This window comes from Salvelinus sp. IW2-2015, linkage group LG30 (assembly GCF_002910315.2).
Source record: "Salvelinus sp. IW2-2015 linkage group LG30, ASM291031v2, whole genome shotgun sequence".
Lineage (NCBI taxonomy): Eukaryota > Metazoa > Chordata > Actinopteri > Salmoniformes > Salmonidae > Salvelinus > Salvelinus sp. IW2-2015.
The window spans coordinates 9,959,181-9,978,512 of NC_036869.1; the positions used below are offsets into that span (position 1 = coordinate 9,959,181).

General features: G+C 44.9%; 1 protein-coding gene across 1 annotated transcript in view; it reads left to right on the top strand.

The window, feature by feature from the left end:
* Positions 1-19,332, top strand: part of foxo6b (forkhead box O6 b) — an 89,241-nt gene that overhangs the window by 64,057 nt on the left and 5,852 nt on the right. The window lies entirely within an intron of this gene.

Below are 19,332 nucleotides of genomic sequence, written 5' to 3' on the forward strand. Positions count from 1 at the left end.
AATCTCATGACGGCGTAGTGTGTTACTAATGTTTTCTTTGAGACTGTGGTCCCAGCTCTCTTCAGGTCATTGACCAGTCCTGCCGTGTAGTTCTGGGCTGATCCCACATTCCTCATGATCATTGATGCCCCACGAGGTGAGATCTTGCATGGAGGCCCAGACCGAGGGTGATTGACCGATCTCTTGAACTTCTTCCATTTTCCTAATAATTGTGCCAACAGTTGTTGCCTTCTCACCAAGCTGCTTGGCTATTGTCCTGTAGCCCATCCCAGCCTTGTACAGGTCTACAATTTATCCCTGATGTCCTTACACAGCTCTCTGGTCTTGGCCATTGTGGAGAGGTTGGAGTCTGTTTGATTGAGTGTGTGGACAGGTGTCTTTTATACAGGTAACGAGTTCAAACAGGTGCAGTTAATACAGGTAATGAGTGTGGAGAACAGGAGGGCTTCTTAAAGAAAAACTAACAGGTCTGTGAGAGCCGGAATTCTTACTGGTTGGTAGGTGATCAAATACTTATGTCATGCAATAAAATGCAAATTAATTACTTAAAAATCATACAATGTGATTTTCTGGATTTTTGTTTAGATTCCGTCTCTCACAGTTGAAGTGTACCTATGATAAAAATGACAGACCTGCTACATGCTTTGTAAGTAGGAAAACCTGCAAAATCGGCAGTGTAATAAATACTTGTTCCCCCACTGTATAATATATTATATATATATATATATATATATATATAATATTAAAACCAGTGAGTCAGTTAGCCAATCAGTCAGTGAGTCAGTGAGTTAGTCCGGTGAGTCAGTCAGTGAGTCAGTCAGTGAGTCAGTCAGTCAGCCAGTCAATCAGTCAGTGAGTCAGTCAGTGAGGCAGTCAGTCAGTCAGTGAGTTAGTCGGTGAGTCTGTCAAGTCAGTCAGTGAGGCAGTCAGTCAGTCAGTGAGTTAGTCGGTTGAGTCAGTGGGTGAGTCAGTCAGTGAGTGAGTCAGTCAGTGAGTCAGTCAGGCAGTCAGTCATGAGTTAGTCGGGAGTCAGTGGTGAGTCAGTCTAGTGAGTCAGTCAGTCAGCCAGTCAGTCAGTGAGTCAGTCAGTGGTCAGTCAATCAGTCAGTGAGTCAGTAGTGAGGCAGTCAGTCAGTCAGTGAGTTAGTCAGTGAGTCACTTGAGTGAGTCAGTCCAGTCAGTCAATCAGTCAGTGAGCAGTCAGTCAGTCAGTGAGTAGTCAGTGAGTCAGTCAGTGAGTCAGTCAGTCAGTCAATCAGTCAGTGAGCAAGTCAGCAGTCAATCAGTCAGTGAGTCAGTGATGATTCAGTCAGCGAGTCAGTCAGTGAGTCAGTCAGTCAGTGTTAAGATATTTTATCAAGGTTTAAGATAAATGATTAAATAATTCTACCCAGAAGCTTTAACCATTAGGATTAGAGGTTATGTAGCATGTACAGGGGGGAGAAAGGAATGTCTGTGTGTACCTAAAGAAAACTAAGTGGATCATTAACCTATGTTTGAACCGACTAAGCTATAACTCTGTGGAGATAAGGGAAGACAGCAAAAAAAAACTAGGTTTTCCGTATCTGGGGGGGGGGGGGGACTGGAACTGTCAGCTAAGTGGTAATAAACTGTGGTGAGATTCAGGAGATAATCCAATATATGTGTGTATGTATGTGCGTTAGTAATAGAAGGATAAAAAGAACGGTTTTGTATATGCACGTCAGAGATCTCTCGAGAATAAATGCTATTGATTAATTTGGTGGCTGGTCTTTGTCTATTTTATGCAAATAAGGATCTTACAAATTCTTAGAAACGGACAGAGTGTTTGCTTTATTATAATTCAATTTGGTTAACGAACATTTAGGAAACGATTTCCTTCAACAGTCAGTCACGTCAGTCAGTCAGTCAGTCAGTTAGTCAGTTAGTCAGTTAGTCAGCGCTGCTGACTGTGAATCAGTCACTGAGTGAATCAGTCACTGAGTCAGTCAGTCAGTCAGTCAGGGAGTAGGTCAGTCATATGAAAAACACAACTCTTAGTTGCTCTGCAGAGAGGCAATCTAGCTACACTTAGGGGAACAAAATACTGTTGCTATGGAAACTATTCCAAGAGAGGCACGCTTATGACACTTCCAGCGAGCCCAGAACGCCCATATAAGGACATACTGTATATCCTTCCTTCTCCAGGTTGGGAGAGCTAGGGTTCAGCCTACTGTTTTCTTCTCCTCAGAATGGAAGGATAAAGAGAGAGAAGAGGGAGAGAGAGAGAAACAGAGAGAGTGCCAGAGAGGGAGAATGAGTGCAGGCAGTTTAGTCGATAGAGGTCTGGAGAGAGGTGCTGCAACAGACAGAGAAACAGAGAGAGTGAAAGAGAGGGAGAGAGAGAGAAGTGAGTGCAGGTAGATTAGTCGGTAGATGTCTGGAGAGAGGTGCTCCAACAGACAGAAAACAGAGAGAGTGAAAGAGAGGAGAGAGAGAGAGGTGCTCCATCAGACAGAGAAACAGGAGAGAGTGAAAGAGAGGAGAGGAGAGAGGGTGCTAACAACAGACAGAGAAACAGAGAGAGTGAAAGAGAGGGAGAGAGAGAGGTGCTACAACAGACAAAGAAACAGAGAGAGTGAAAGAGGAGGAAGAGAGAGAGAGAGGTGCTACAACAGACAGAGAAACAGAGAGAGTGAAAGAGAGAGAGAGGTGCTACAACAGGCAGAGGGTGAAACCAAAAGACTCTATTTCCCCATTGTCACACCCTGATCTGTTTCACCTGTTTTATGCTTGTCTCAACCCCCTCCAGGTGTCGCCCATCTTCCCCATTATCGCCTGTGTATTTATACCTGTGTTCTCTGTTTGTTGTTGCCAGTTCGTTTTGTTTCATCAAGCCTACCATCGTTTTCCCCTCAGTTCCTGTTCCTCGATTATTCCTGTTTTCTAGTTTTCCAGGTTTTGACCTTTTCTGCCTAACCTGACCCTGAGCCTCCCTGCCGCCCTGTACCTTTTACCCACCTATCTGGATTACTGACCCCTGCTTGCCCTTSACCTGTCTTTTGCCTGCMCCTGTTCGATTAATAAACTGTTGTTAATTTGACGTTGTCTGCATCTGGGTCTTACCTATGAAACGTGATAGTACGAACTGGCCATGACTGACCCAGACCCGGGCCAGCTGCGCAACGCCATCTCTTCCCAAGGAACCACCATTGGTAGGTACGAAGAATTGCATCGTGGCCTTATGGAGGGGGTCCAAACGTTGGCTGAACGCCATGACCGGGAGTTGGTCATTTTGCTGGAGCAATTCCACGGGTTGTCTGGGAGGCAGCCTACCACGGCGGTAACCCCACAGCCCCTCAGTAACTCAGCTGTTAGCAGTGCCGTCTCATCGGTCACTCCACCTTCTCGGGAGCCCTGCTTACCTCCCCCGGAAGCCAGCAGTGGAGAGCTGAGCACCTGTCAGGCGTTTCTAGCTGAATGTGCCCTCGTCTTCGAGCTTCAGCCCTCCTCAAAGGTTAGTGATTAATTTTATCTCTATTTCTGCTTTTTGTTACTCCTCTGTTTGGCTGGAAAAATGGCTGTCTTTTTCTGTGACTTGGCTCATACCTAACATAATCGTTTGGTGTGCTTTCGTCGTAAARCCTTTTTGAAATCGGACACTTTGGCTGGATTTACAACAARTGTATCTTTAAAATGGTGTAAAACACATGTATGTTTGAGACATTTTAATTATGGGATTTCTGTTGTTTTGAATTTGGCGCCCTGCAGTTTCACTGGCTGTTGACGAGGTGGGACGCTTCCGTCCCACATACCCTAGAGAGGTTAAAAGATCAGGCTCACCGGTAGGAGCAAGTACTCTGGTGGGCCATATGGTGAACTTTTCTGCTTCCCTTGCTAGCACCCCTTTTCATGCCATTCTGCTGTGGGGAAACCAGTCTAAATCTCTCCGGGTCCTCATTGATTCTGGGGCCGATGAGAGCTTTTTGGACGCTACCCTGGCTTCTGAGCTGAACATCCCCACTCAGCCCCTCTCCATTCCCATGTATGTTGGAGTGCTGGACGGGCGCTCTATAGGCCAGGTCACTCATAATACCACTCCCATCAACCTACTGGTGTCAGGGAACCACAGCGAGACTATTCCATTTCTGTTCATCAAGTCTCCTCAGATTCCAGTAGTTTTGGGATTCTCCTGGCTCCACAGTGACACAATCCCCTCATCAACTGGTCTACTGGTGCCATCATGGGCTGGAGTCCGTTCTGCCATACCCATTGTCTGAAGTCAGCGCAACCTGCCCTGGGACGTCTTCCTGAGGTTTCTGAAGGTGCCCAGGACCTCTCCGCCATCCCCGCGGAGTAACAGCACCTCGGGGAGGGGATCAGCAAGGCCCAGACCACTTTGCTTCCGCCGCACCGACCCTATGACTAAGGGATCGACCTTTTCCATAGCACCACGCCGCCCCGAGGACGTCTGTACTCTCTGTCGAGACCGGAGACCAAGGCTATGGAGACCTACATTGGGGACTCCCTAGCTGCAGGATTTATACATCCCTCTTCCTCTCCCACAGGCGCAGGGTTCTTCTTCGTGGAGAAAAAGTACAAGACCCTGCACTCGTGCATTGACTACCGGAGACTCAATGACATTACTGTTAAGAACCGTTACCCGCTACCACTAATTTCCTYGGCCTTCGAGCCGCTCCAAGGGGCCACTTTGTTTTCCAAGCAGGATCTACGGAACGCTTAACACCTGGTGCAGATACGAGAGGGGGACGAGTGGAAGACCGCCTTCAAGACGGCCAGCGGCCACTACGAGTATACGGTCATGCTTTTTGGCCTCACAAATGCCCCTGCTGTGTTCCAGGCTCTGGTAAATTATGTTCTCTGTGACATGTTGAACCGGTTTGTCTTCGTCTACATTGATGACATCCTCGTCTTCTCCCTCTCCCCTAAATAACACATGTTCCACGTCCCACAGGTGCTTAAATGCCTGAGAGCGGTGGTGGATTGGCCTCAGCCAACGTCCAGGGTGCAGCTGCATTGTTTCCTGGTGTTTTCCACCCTTTATCGCCGTTTATCTGGGGTTACAGCACACTGGTAGCCCACGTGTCAGCACCCACCTCTCCCAAGGTTCTGTTCACGTGGTCTCCAGCTGCTGACCGGGCGTTCCGGGACCTTTMCTTCTTTGGGACAGGGGGGGCAGTATTGAGTAAATTGGATAAAAAGGTTGCCCAGAGTAAACTGCCTGCTATTCTGTCCTAAAAGCTAGAATATGCATATAATTAGTAGATTTGGATAGAAAACACTCAGAAGTTTCAAAACCGTTTGAATGATGTCTCTGAGTATAACATAACTCATATGGCAGGCAAAAACCTGAGAAAAAATCCAACCAGGAAGTGGGAAATCTGAGGTTKGTAGTGTTTCAACTCTTTGCCTATCCAAGATACAGTGGAAATGGGGTCATGTTGCACTACGTAAGGCTTCCACTAGATGTCAACAGTCTATAGAACCTTGTTTGATGCTTCTACTATAAAGGAGGGGGGAATGAGAGGGGATTGAGTCAGAGGTCTTGCAGAGTGCCACGAGCTGGTCACGAGCTGGTCATGCGCATTCACCTGAGAGGTAGCTTGCGTTCCATCGCATTTCTGAAGACAAAGTAATTCTCCGGTTGGAACATTATTGAAGATTTATGATAAAAACATCCTAAAGATTGATTCTATACTTAGTTTGACATGTTTCTACAGACTGTAATATGACTTTTCGTCTGAACTTTCGCCTGGACCTGCTAGCGCGTCGTCAGTTTGGATTGTGTACTAAACGCGCAAACAAAAGGAGGTGTTTGGACATAAATTATGGACTTTATCGAACAAATCAAACATTTATTGTGGAACTGGGATTCCTGGGAGTGCATTCTGATGAAGATCATCAAAGGTAAGTGACTATTTATTTACTATTTGTTGACTCCACAACATGGCAGATATTCTTTGGCTTGTTTGGGCTCTGAGCGCTGTACTCAGATTATTGCATGGTGTGCTTTTTCAGTAAAGCTTTCTTGAAATCTGACACAGCGGTTGCATTAAGGAAAAGTTTATCTAAAGTTCCATGCATAACACATGTATTTTCATCAACATTGATAATGAGTATTAATGTAAATTGATGTGGCTCTCTGCAAAATCACCGGATGTTTTGGAAGCAAAACATTACTGAACGTAACGCGCCAATGTAAACTGAGATTTTTGGATATAAATATGAACTTTATCGAACAAAACATACATGTATTGTGTAACATGAAGTCCGATGAGTGTCATCTGATGAAGATCATCAAAGGTTAGYGATTCATTTGATCTCTATTTATGCTTTTTGTGACTCCTCTCTTTGGCTGTAAAAATGGCTGTGTTTTTCTGTGGCTATGTACTGACCTAACATACTCGTTTGGTGTACTTTCGTCGTAAAGCCTTTTTTGAAATCTGACACGTCACAACAAGTGTAGCTTTAATTTGGTGTATTGCATGTGTGATTTCATGAAAATGAAWTTTTTTATAGTAATTTATTTGAATTTGGCGCTCTGCATTTTTACTGGATGTTGGCCATGCGGGACGCTAGCGTCCCACATATCCTTCTTTGGGATAGGGGGTGGTATTTTGACGTCCGGATGAAAAGCGTGCCCAAAGTAAACTGCCTGCTACTCAGGCCCAGAAGCTAGGATATGCATATAAGTAGTAGGTTTGGATAGAAAACATTCTAAAGTTCCTAAAACTGTTAAAATAATGTATGTGAGTATAACAGAACTGAAATGGCGAAAACCCTAGGACAAACCATCAACCCCCAAAAAATTATTCATCCTACCACTGATTTCAATGGCTGGCACTTTTATAATAGGGCGAAATCGTGCCCGATTGCAATTCCTAGGGCTTCCACTAGATGTCAACAGTCTTTAGAAAGAGTTTCAGGCTGGTTTTTAGAAAAATGAGCCAGAAATTGTAGTTTTTCTAGGTGGCTCCCATTTTGGCTGTAGTTTTTCCAAGCTCGTGAATGAGAGCGCGCTCTTTGGTATTTTTCTCCGGTAAAGACAATAACGATTCTCCGTCTTAAATTTTTTCATTTATTTACCGTTTTAGGGTACCTATTGTTTGATTATAAACGTTGATTGGCTTGTTTGGATAAGTTTATTGGATAACGTTTGGGATTCATTTTGTATGCATTTTGATGGAGGGAAACCGAGTGGATTATTGACTGAAGCGCGCCAGCTAAACTGAGTTTTTATGGATATAAAGAAGGACATTGTCGAGAAAAAAAAAGGACCATTTGTAATGTAGCTGGGAACTTTTGGAGTGCCAACAGAAGAAGATCTTCAAAGGTAAGGCATATATTATATCGCTATTTCTGACTTTCGTGTTGCAACTCCCTGGTTGAAAATGATTTGTTATGCATTTGTGTGCTGGACGCTGTCCTCAGATAATCGCATGGTTTGCTTTCGCCGTAAAGCCTTTTTTGAAATCTGACACGGCGGCTGGATTAACAACAATTTAAGCTTTATTTTGATGTATTACACTTGTGATTACATGAAAGTTTAATATTTATAGTAATTTAATTTTAATTTGGGGCTCTGCAATTTCACCGGAAATTGTCGAAATGGGACGGTAGCGTCCCGCTAATCCGCAAGAAGTTAAACACCGCTTCAACACTGCTCCCATCCTGGTTTTCACTCTGGCTATCTACACCGACCTGGTACCGCCAGTTCGTGGTGGAGGCCGATGCTTCGGATGTCGGAGTGGGAGCTGTCCTGTCCCAACGTTCTGCCCTTAAGCTGCATCCCTGCGCCTCAACGCCATGGGAGAGGGACTACGATGTGGGGAATCAAGAGCTTCTCGCAGTGAAGATGGAGTTGGAGGCACTGGTTGGAAGGGGCGGACCACAAAAAACCTGGAGTATCTCCACACCGCCAAACGCCTCAGCCCCAGGCAAGCGAGATGAGCCCTGCTGTTAACACGGCTCAACTTTTCCCTCTCTTACCGGCCGGGGGCCAAGAACATCAAGCCGGATGCCCTGTCTCGCCGCTATAGCCCCACAGTTACCACCCCGGAGCCCGAGACCATCCTTCCCACCTCGTGCCTGGTGACGGCACTCAGGGAAACAGGTCCAGGAGGCACAGGTCCGGGAGTTTCTCAGTTCTCGTCCCGGTTCTGGAAGGCGTTTTGCACCCTCAGGTGAAATCCCACAAACTCTCCCCCCGGTTTATCGTCCCGTTTCCCAACTCTAACACTATTACCCCCTCTGCTGTTTGTCTTCTGTTGCCCCCTTCGTATACAACCCACCGTTTATGTGTCCAGAGTTAAACCTATGTCTCACAGCCCTTTGCCTGCCCCTGTTAGATTAATAAACTGTTGTTAATTCGACGTTGTCTGCATCTGGGTCTTACCTTGAAACGTGATACCCATAGTGCTGGGCCTTGGTCAAAAGTAGTGCACTAGATAGGGAATAGGGTGTCATTTGGCATGCATCCCAAGACTATTCTGGGCTACTGCCCACCTCACACACAACCAAACTCTTAGGGTGTTTTCACATACAGTGCCTGTATTTGGGGAGTTTCTCCAATTCTTGTCTGCAGATCCTCTCAAGCTCTGTCAGAGTGACCATAAGGTAAATTGCTCCGTTTGGCCGTGCGGCCAGCTCTAGGAAGATTCTTGGTGGTTCCAAACTTCCTCCATTTAATAATGATGGAGGCCACTGTGTTCTTGGGGACCTTCAATGCATTTTTTGGTACCCTTCCCCAGTTCTCTGCCTCGACACAATCCTGTCTCGGAGCTCTACGGACAATTCCTTCGACCTCATGGCTTGGTTTTTGCTCTGACATGCACTGTCAACTGTGCGACCTTACATTGACAGGTGTGTGCCTTTCCAAATCATGTCCAATCAATTGAATTTAACACAGGTGGACTCACAAGGATGATAAATGGAAACAGGATGCATCTGAGCTCAATTTCGAGTTTCATAGCAAAGGGTCTGAATACTTTCAGTATCTAAATAAGTTATTTCTGTTTTTTATTGTTAATAAATTTGCAAAAATTTGAGAAACTGTTTTCGCTTTGACATTACGGGGTGTTGTGTGTAGTTTTCTGAGGATTTTTTATTTATTTAATCCATTACAGAATAAGGCTGTAACGTAACCAAATGTGGAAAARGTTAAGGGGTCTGAATACTTTCCGAAGGCACTTTATAATCCTCTTTAAAATAAACAATCTCAGTCCTCTTTAAAGTTAACTCTGGGGTAAAAAAGCAGTTATCTTTGTATTTGGTTCTCTTTGTATTCGGTTCTCTTTGTATTCACACTGCCCATGCCTTTGAATAAGGACTCAACTCTTTTACCAGTTCATTTAACCTATGTTGTGGTCCGAGTCCTCTTTGCATTCACATCACTATGTTTAGAAAGAAACCCAGATCTTTTTCCAACATTCACTCAATGCATTCTGGGTTTTTACAAAGAGCAGGACAAGTCATTCCATCAGAATGTTTTAGATGGACAGACAGACAGACAGACAGACAGACAGACAGACAGACAGACAGACAGACAGACAGACAGACAGACAGACAGACAGACACTTATATTTTGGAAGCTTATAGATTAGACTACATTTAGTTAAAATATGAGACATAATTATTGTAATCAGAAGATACTATTAACATTAGTATATTATTGGTAACAGAATAAATAGCAGAAGAATAACAGCAGATTAAAATAATTCTGTAATTGAAAATTGTACACCCAATTGAAAAATGTAGGATGCTAACCAATGTTGTGATTCTCAACAATTATATTGTCTTCTCACTATAAACCAACCTGGGGAGATTTGTGTTCACATTGCCCTAACAAAGGGAACCAGACCGTGGAATTCAAGCTAACCGAACTCAGAACTCAGACCACCTCTCGAGATGGTGTCAGGACGGTTTGCTTCGGGAGCTCTTTGAGAGGTCTGACTTCCATTGGAGTGTTCACATTGCACACAAAAAAAATCAACAAACAATTTACAAAAATTGTCTGAAATAGACCAATTGTGAAAACACAAAAAATTTGCAATCTAGAACCTAAAAAGGTTMTTCGGCTGTCCCCATAGGATAATTCTGTGAAGAACCCTTTTTGGTTCCAGGTAGAACCCCCTTGGTTCCAGGTAGAACCCTTTTGGGTTCCATGTTCTATATGGAACTGAAATGGGTTCTACCTGGAACCAAAAAGGGTTCTCCTATGGGAACAGTCGAAGAACCTATTTGTATCCCTTTTTTCCTAAGAGTGCACTGATCACTGCTCAATGAACTAGTGAAACAACGAGGACTATAAACACAAGACTGTGATGACTATCAACGATCTGTGAGCGAAACCACCGCTGCTCAGACTASAGTTACTGTCCCACAACAGACCTACATTTCAAATGACACCCTATCCCCTACATAAAGTCATTATAAAGTTATCCTATAGCATCATTCTGCATATTTTAAACAAWCCACAACTACTTTAATCTATTTCCAAACTAGGGTTCTTCTACTATCACCTGACTGCTGGGTGTGTGTGTGTGTGTTTGTGTGTGTGTGTGTGTTTCAGGTGGTGTCCTGTGCCAGAAGTATCCCAGAAAGCACAGCGTCATGATGAACTTCCTGTCCAACWTGCTCCGAGATGATGTAAGTGGCACCCCCCACCCCCCTGACATAGGGAATAGAGGAACATTTGGAACACAGCCCAAAAGATCAATAAGTGATAGACTCCTGATCGATGGGTTGTATTAAAGGACCTACAACTACAGGTAGAGGAGTGGAGAACAGAAAAAAAATCCATCATAAATTAAAATTCAAATAAATAAAGACTATTTCATGCAGATCCTAACTGTGTGTTGTGTGTGAGTGTTGTGTTTGTGTGTGGTGTGTGTGTTGTGTGGTGTGCTGTGTGTGTGTGTGTGTGGTGTGTGTGTGTGTGTGTTGTGTGTGTGTGTGTGTGTGTGTTGTGTGTGTGTGTGTGTGTGTGTGTGTGTGTTGGTGTGTGGTGTGTTGTGTGTAACCTCTTAGAAGACACTAAATTTGAGTGAAGGAGGGAAAGAATATCCTGCTTTAGGAGAGAAGATGAGAGAACAGAAAATGACTTAACGGTTTCTCACCACTATCCTCACTGAAACACTTCCCATGCAGCCAGGAACTCCTAGGAGACACAACTTAACACACACACTCACACACCACACAACACAACACACACACAACACACACAACACACACACAACACACACACAACACACAACACACACACACACACACACACAACACAACACAACACAACACACACACGCAAACACATGCTGGGAAAGTAATTCTACTTGGTTCGAAATTCTGGGAAAAGACTGAGACAAATCTGACTGTTGATGTATTTAATACAAACGACACGCATCATAATAATACCTATGATTTACCTATGAAATAATACTTAGTGGTGGGATGTCTCAGTGTTCAGAGTTTAGGGAATGAGTATGGAGAGACAATTATATGTACAATGATTACACCCAAACTATAAACCAGTGTTTCCCAATCCTGGTCCTGGGGACCCAAAAGGTGACTCTATTTTTTCTCCCCCTAGTACTAACACACCTGATTAACTAAAGATGATTAGTTGATGAGTTGAATCAGGTGTGTTAGTACGCTAGGGAAGAAACTTCTTTGGCTCCCGAGGACCGGGGATTAAATAACACCTTCTTCAACAAACATAGAGCCGTATTGACAGGGACACAACAGGGACAATGATAACGAACAATGGATAACGATCAATGATCAATGATAATGGTCAGGAAATTAAAAATCACATGAAAATTATATGACATCAGAGAAGAAAAAAAATCGACAAAAGAAACAAAGAAAATAAAAAATACAACAGAGAACAGCAGCAAACCAAGACGTTAGATGAAAGAGACAAGARGCAAAGAAAGAGAAAGAGAGAGACTATATACTACAGTACCCGTCAAAAGTTTGGACACACCTACTCATTMAAGAGTTTTTCTTTATGTTTTTTATCATCTTGTCATTTCCTTTTCAGCCAACAAGTTCTCAGCATATGTGGGAAGTCCTTCAAGACTGTTGAAAAAGCATTCCAGGTGACTTCCTCTTGAAGCTGGTTGAGAGAATGCCAAAAGTGTGCAAAGCTGTCATCAAGGCAAAGGGTGGCTACTTTGAAGAWTCTCAAATACATTTTGATTTGTTTAACATTTTTTKGGTTACTACATGATTCCATATGTGTTATTTCATAGTTTTAATGTCTTCACTAGTATTCTACAATGTAGAAAATAGTAAATAAAGAGAAAAACCTTGAATGAAGTAGGTGTGTCCAATAGTTTTGACTGGTGACTGTATTCCTCTCCTCCTCTCCTCGTCTCTCCCAGTCCTCTCTCCGTCATGCTCTTCTCTCTCTCTCTCCCCTGCTTCTCCTCAGTCTCTTCTCGTCTCTCTCGGGGGGGCTGGCTGTCTCTCTCTCTCTCTGCTGCTGGGAGGGAGGATTGTGTCTGGTTGGCTGTTTTTCTCTTAATTTGCCGCTTTCATGTAAAAGACATTACCAACAACTATCTATTGATGGATGAGAGCAGTTAGGTGGATTGAAAGCAGCCATAGTACACCCAAGAAGTAACAGATGTCACACGACAAGGCAAGAACACACAGCATGTGCTGCAGTGGTGGATTTGAGTTACGCATGTGCACCTGGGTTACGCACTGTTCCACCGGTTTACACCACCTGGTTACGCATCACTGGTTAGCCCGTTACGCCACCTGGCGTTACGGCACCTGGTGTACGCACCTGGTTACGCACCTGGTTACGCACGCTGGTTACCACGTACGATGTAAATAACAGAACAGAGAATGAGAGGGAGGAAATGCAGCTCAAGGATGGTGTTCTAAGGGTAATGAGACAACTGTACACATGAACTTGAGGAGAGACCTAAGATGGACGAGAAGAGATGACGAGGAGCGAGAGAGAGAGAGAGAGAGAGAGAGAGATGGAGGAGAGAGAGGCAGAGAGGCGGAGAGGAAGGGGGTCGACGAGAGTGAATCTGCGCGATACAATGACATTCCAACTCAGCTCAGCTCACTCCACTCACTCTCACACACACACACAAACACACACACACAACACACACACACACAGCGACACAACACACGACACACACACACACACAACACAGACACACACAGAGCACACACACAACACACAACACACACACCACACACACACACACACGACACACACACACACACACACACACCGTAAACTAAAGTTGGGTAGTTTTCCCTCTCAGTACCCGAAGGAAAGCAGTTCTGAGTAGAAGAGAACAGAAAGAACCAGTATTGTAGTTTAAAGAAAACAACAGTCTTGCAGTTTAGAGAGCACACGTTTCAGCTCTGAGAGGATAAAAACAAATCACACTGGTTTAACCAGCAGCCGCAAGAATATGTACCAGTGTGGTGTGTGTGTGGACACAGAGAAAACAACACAGCCAATATCCTGTGAGCCAGAGAGAAAAGAGTAGGTGAAAAGGTGTAGGAAGAAAGAGAGGGATGGGAAGACATGGGAGACAAGATAGTGGGAGAGAGGAATTGAGTAAAGGGAGAGCAAAGAGGGATGAGAAAAGAGGTTGGGGAGAGATGGAGAGAGGAGAGGGGAGATGGAGAGAAGGGAAGAAGGGGATGGAAGAAGCAGAAGTCAGGGAGAGGGGGCGAACTTCCTGGACTGTTACTGTAACCAATACTGCTGTATGACAGTCAACTGCTGTACTGAAACCTACTGCTGTACTGAACCACTACTGGCTGTAACTGAACCATGACTGCTGTACTGGAACCATACTGTTCTGTACTGAACGCATACTACTTTACCTGAGACCATAACTGCTGTACTGAACCATAGCTATCTGGTAACTGAACCATACTGCGTTGTACTGAACGCATGACTGCTTGTAGCTGAACCATACTGCTGTAGCTGAACCGATACTGCTGTAGCTGTACTGTTAACCTCATTTACTGCTTGTGACGTGAACCCAATAGCTGCTGTACCTGAACCTATACTACTAGTAAACTGAAGCCATAGGCTGGCTGTACTGAAACCACTACTATGGTAACTGAACCATATGCTGTACTGGAACCATACTGCTGTCTGAACCATACGGCTGTACTGAACTGGAACCATACTGGCTGGTATTGCTACTGGAACCATACTGCTGAGTAACGTGTACTTGGAGAGGGCATACTGCTGTACTGTACTGAACCCATTACTACTGTAGCTGACCATACGTAACTGTACTGACCAACTACTGTACTGGAACCATAACTGCTGTCTGAACCATAGCTGGCTGGTACTGTACTGAAACCATAACCTGCTGTACTGCAAGCCATAGCTGCTGTACTGAACCATACTGTCTGTACGTGAAGCGGCATCCTACTGTACTGAACCATACTGCTGTCTGAACCATACTGCTGTACTGAACCATACTACTGTTACTGAACAAATACTTGCTGTGACTGACCATACTACTGTACTGAACGCATACTGCTGTACTGAAACATACTGGCTGTACTGAAGCCATAGCTGCTGTAGGCTGAACCATAGTGGCTGGTGAGCTGAACGCATACTGCTGTACTGAACCATCTGCTGGTACTGACCATACTGCTGTACTGAACCAAGTGTGTACTGAAACCATACTGGCTGTAGCTGACGCATGACTGCTGTATTGAACCATACTACTGTATTGAACATACTACGTGATGAACCAGTACTGCTGGTAGCTGAACCATACTGCTGTATCCTGAACCATACTGCTGTAGCGAACCATACTGCTGTAGCTGTACTGAACCATACTACTGGTATGACCCCATACTGTGTACTGACCATACTATCTTACTGAACCATAACTGGATGGTACTGAACGCATACTGGCTGGTACTGAACGCATACTGGCTGGTAGCTGTACTGAACCATCTGCTGTACTGAAGCCATACGGCTGGTACCTGAACCATACTGCTGGTAACTGACCATATGCTGGTACTGAAGCATACTGCCTTGTACTGAACCATACTGCTGTGCTGTATTGAAAGCCATGAACTGCTGTACTGAACCATACTGGCTGTTACTTTGAACCATACTGCTGTACTGAATCCATACTGCTTGGTAGCTGAACAATACTGCTGTACTGAACATACTGCTGTAACTGAACCATACTGACGTACTGACATACTGCCTGTGAACGGAACCAATACTGCTGTACTGAACCATACTACTGTACTGAACCATACTGCTGTACTGAAAACCATACTACTGTACTTGAAACCATAGCTGCTGTACTGAACCATAAGCTGGCGCTGTACTGTCTGAACCATACTGCTGGTACCTGAACCATACTGCCTATTGAACCATACTGCTGTACTGTCTGAAAACCATACTGGCTGTACTGAAGCATACTATGTAGCTGAACCATACTGCTGTAGCTGAAACCATAACTGCTGTACTGAACCCTATACTGCTGTATCTGGTACTGAACCATACTGCTGTATCTGGAACCATACTACTGTACTGGGAACCATACTGCTGTATTGAACCATACTGCTGTACTGAACCATACTATGTACTGGAACCATACTGGATGTACTGAACCATACTGCTGTCCTGAACTATACTGCTGTATCTGAACCATCACGTGCTGTACTGTACTGAACCATACGCTGTACTGAACGCATACTGCTGTACTGAAGGCCATAGCTGTGTAGCTGTACTGGGAACCATACGTGCTGTACTGAACGCATAGCTGCTGTACTGTGACTGAACCATACTGCTGTAGTGAACCATAGCTGCTGTATGCTGTATTGAACGCATACTGCTGATTGAACCATACTGCTGTAGCTGAACTCATACTGACCCTAGTACTGAAGCCATTACTGGCTGTAAGGCTGTACTGACCATAACTACTTGTACTGCACCATACCTGCTGTAAGCCTGAACAATCACTGCTGTACTGAACCATACTGGCTGTAGCAGAAACCATACTGCTGGTAAGCTGAAGCCATACTAGGCTGCTACTGAACCTATCTGCCTGTAACTGTGCCTGAACGATAACTGCTGTTTACTGAACCATACTACTGTAGCTGGAACCATACTGGCTGTACTGGAACCATACTGCTGTACTGAAGCATACTGCTGTAACTGAACATACGTGCTGGTATTGAACATACTGCTGTACTGTATTGAACCTACTGGCGTTACTGAACGCATACTGCTGTACTGAGACATACTGAGCTGTACTGAACCATGAGGCTGCTGTTGACTGGAAGCCTACTGCTTCGTAGCTGGAATCGCATACTGCTGTACTGAAGCCATACTGGCTGATACCTGAACGTATGCTGTAGCTGAACCATACGTGCTGTACTGAATCCATACTGCTTGTAGCTGGTGATTTGAAACCATACTGCTGTACTGAACCATAACTGCTGTTACTGAAACCTACTGCTGTAACGAAGACCAGTACTGCTGTACTGCACCATACTGCTCGTAACTGTATTGAAGCGCACTACTGCTGTCTAGTATTGAAGCGCGATACTGCTCGTACTGAACCATATGCGTGTACTGGCACCGTAGACTGCTGTAACTGGAACCATACTGCTTCGGTCAACTGTATGTGAACCATACTGGCTTATTAGAACCATACTGAAACTGGCTGTAAGCTGGAAACCATACTGCTGTACTGAACCATACTACTGTGACTGAACATACTACTGTAGACTTGAACGCATACTGGCTGTACTGAAGCCATACTGCTGTACTTTGCGTGTAGCTCGTACAATTCTATGACTGCTGTGACTGAACCATAGCTGGCTGTAACTTGAACCATACTGGCTGTATGAACGCAGATCTGTGGCTGTACTGCTGAACCATACTAGAACTTTGTAACTGAATCCATACTGCTGGTACTGAACCATACCTGCTGTACTGAGACCATGACTGCTGTACTGAGACCATCACTGTTGCCTGTACTGAACCATACTGCTGTATTTTGTACTGAAGCCAGTCCATATGACTGACTCGTGCTGGTAGCTGACGCATACTGGCCTGTACTTGATACCGTACTGGCTTGTTACGCTGAACCATACTGACTGTACTGAACCAGTAAAAGACTGTCGGCTTGACGCGTAGTACTGGACCATTAGCTGCTGTACTGCCATAGCTACGTGTGGTAGCGTGAAATCCCAATACTAGTCTGGCTGTACCGCTGAACATACGGATGTGCTTGTACTGTACTGAACCATAACTGGCTGGTACTACAGGAACGCATAAACGGCTGTATTGACCATACGTGCTTGTAGCCTGTACTGGAACCATACCTGCTTGTGACTGCACCATAACTGCTGGCTGTATTGAACGCATAGACTGCTGTACTGTACTGAACGCCATACCTGCTTGTAGCTCGAACCATACTGCTTGTAATTGAAGCGCATAGGCGGTGCTGTACTGTGCACGGAACCAATGAACTGCTGCTGTACTTGAACCATACTACTGTACTTGAACCAGCATAAGGACGGCTGTACTCTGTGAAGTCACCATACCTTGCTGTACTGAAACCATACTGCTGTATGCTTGAACCATACAGCTTGTAGCTGAACCAATAGCAGCAGTATGGGTTCAGTACAAGGCAGTATGGTTCAGTACAGTAGTATGGGTTCAGGTTACAGCGAGTATGGTTAGTACAGGGCAGTATGGTTTCAGTACAGGAGTATGGTTCAGTAGCAGCAGTCCCTGGTTTAGTACAGTGCAGGCAGTATGGTTTCAGTAACAGCAGTGATGGGTTCACGGTACAGTAGTATGGTTCAGTACAGTAGTATGGTTCAGTAGCCGCGAGTATGGTTCAGTACAGCAGTATGGTTCAATACAAGGGCAGTATGGTTCAAATACAGGTAACAGCAGTATGGTTTCAGTAGCACGCAGTATGGTTTCAGTACAGCAGTCATGGTTCAGTACAGCAAGTTATTGGTTCATACAAGTAGCAGGCAGTATGGGTTCAAATCACGTACAGGGCAGTATGGTTCAAGGTACAGCAGTATGGTTCAGTACAGCAGTATGGTTCAGTAAGGCAGTAATGGTTGGAAGTACAGCAGTATGGTTCAATTACAGTACGCAGTATGGTTGCAAGCTACCGGCAAGTATGGTTCAGTCGAGCAGTACGGTTCAGGTAGGCAGCAGTATGGGTCAGTAAGCAGGTAATGGTTCATGGTAGCAGCAAAGTACTGGTTGCAGTAGGCAGGCAGTTATGGTTCAGTACAGGTAAGTATGGTTCCAGAGTACAGCAGTATGGTTAGTACAGCAGTAATGGTTCAATACAGGTACAGCAGTGATGGGTTCACTACAGCAAGTAATGGTGTCAGGTACAGCAGTATGGGTTCAGTACAGCGTAGTGGTTCAGTACAGCAGTATGGTTTCATTGTACAGTAGGTATGGTTCAGTACAGGCAGTATGGTTCCGTAGCATACAGCAGTATGGTGTCAGTAGCAGGAGGTATGGTTCAGTACAAGGTCAGTATGGTGTCTGGTGACAAGGCAGTATGGTTCAGTACATGCAAGTGATGAGTTCGAGTATCACGCAGTAGGTGGAGGGTGGGGCAGGTGACAGTAGTGATGGGATGCAGTAGAGGCAGGTACAGCAGTGATGGTGTCAAAAGTAGCCAGCAGTGATGGTTCAGGTACGGCAGTATGGTTGCAAAGTGACAGCAGTATGGTTCAATAGCAGTACATGCAGTATGGTTCAGTAGCAGGCAGTATGGTTGCAGGTAACAGTACAGCAGTATGGTTTCAGTAACGCAGTAGGTTCAGTACAGTTACAGGCAGTATGGTTTCAGTAGCAGCAAGTAAGGTTCAGTACAGCAAGTAGGTTTCAGTAGCAGTAGCAGCAGTATGGTGATCGAGTACAGGCAGGGTATAGGTTTCCGTACAGGCAGGTATGGTTCAGTAGATCGAGTATGGGTTCGAGTAGCAGGGTAGTATAGGTTCAGGTACAGCAGTTATGGTCAATAGCTAGCAGTGTTATTGGTGTCAGTAAGTAGTATGGTTCAGTTTACATGGGCAGTTATGCGATTCAGTCCAGGGTACAGCAGTATGGGGTTTCAGTAGCAGCAGTAAATGGCTTCGCAGTCACAGCAGTATGGTTCAGTACCACGTAGTATGGTTCGAGTAGGCGGAGCAGTATGGGGTTGCAGTAGCAGAGTACAGGCAGTATGGTTAATAGGGCAGTTGATGGTTCAGTACAGCAGTATGGTTCAGTAACGAGTACTAGCGAGTATGGTTGCGTACAGCAGTATGGTTCCATGTAGCAGGTCAGTATGCGTG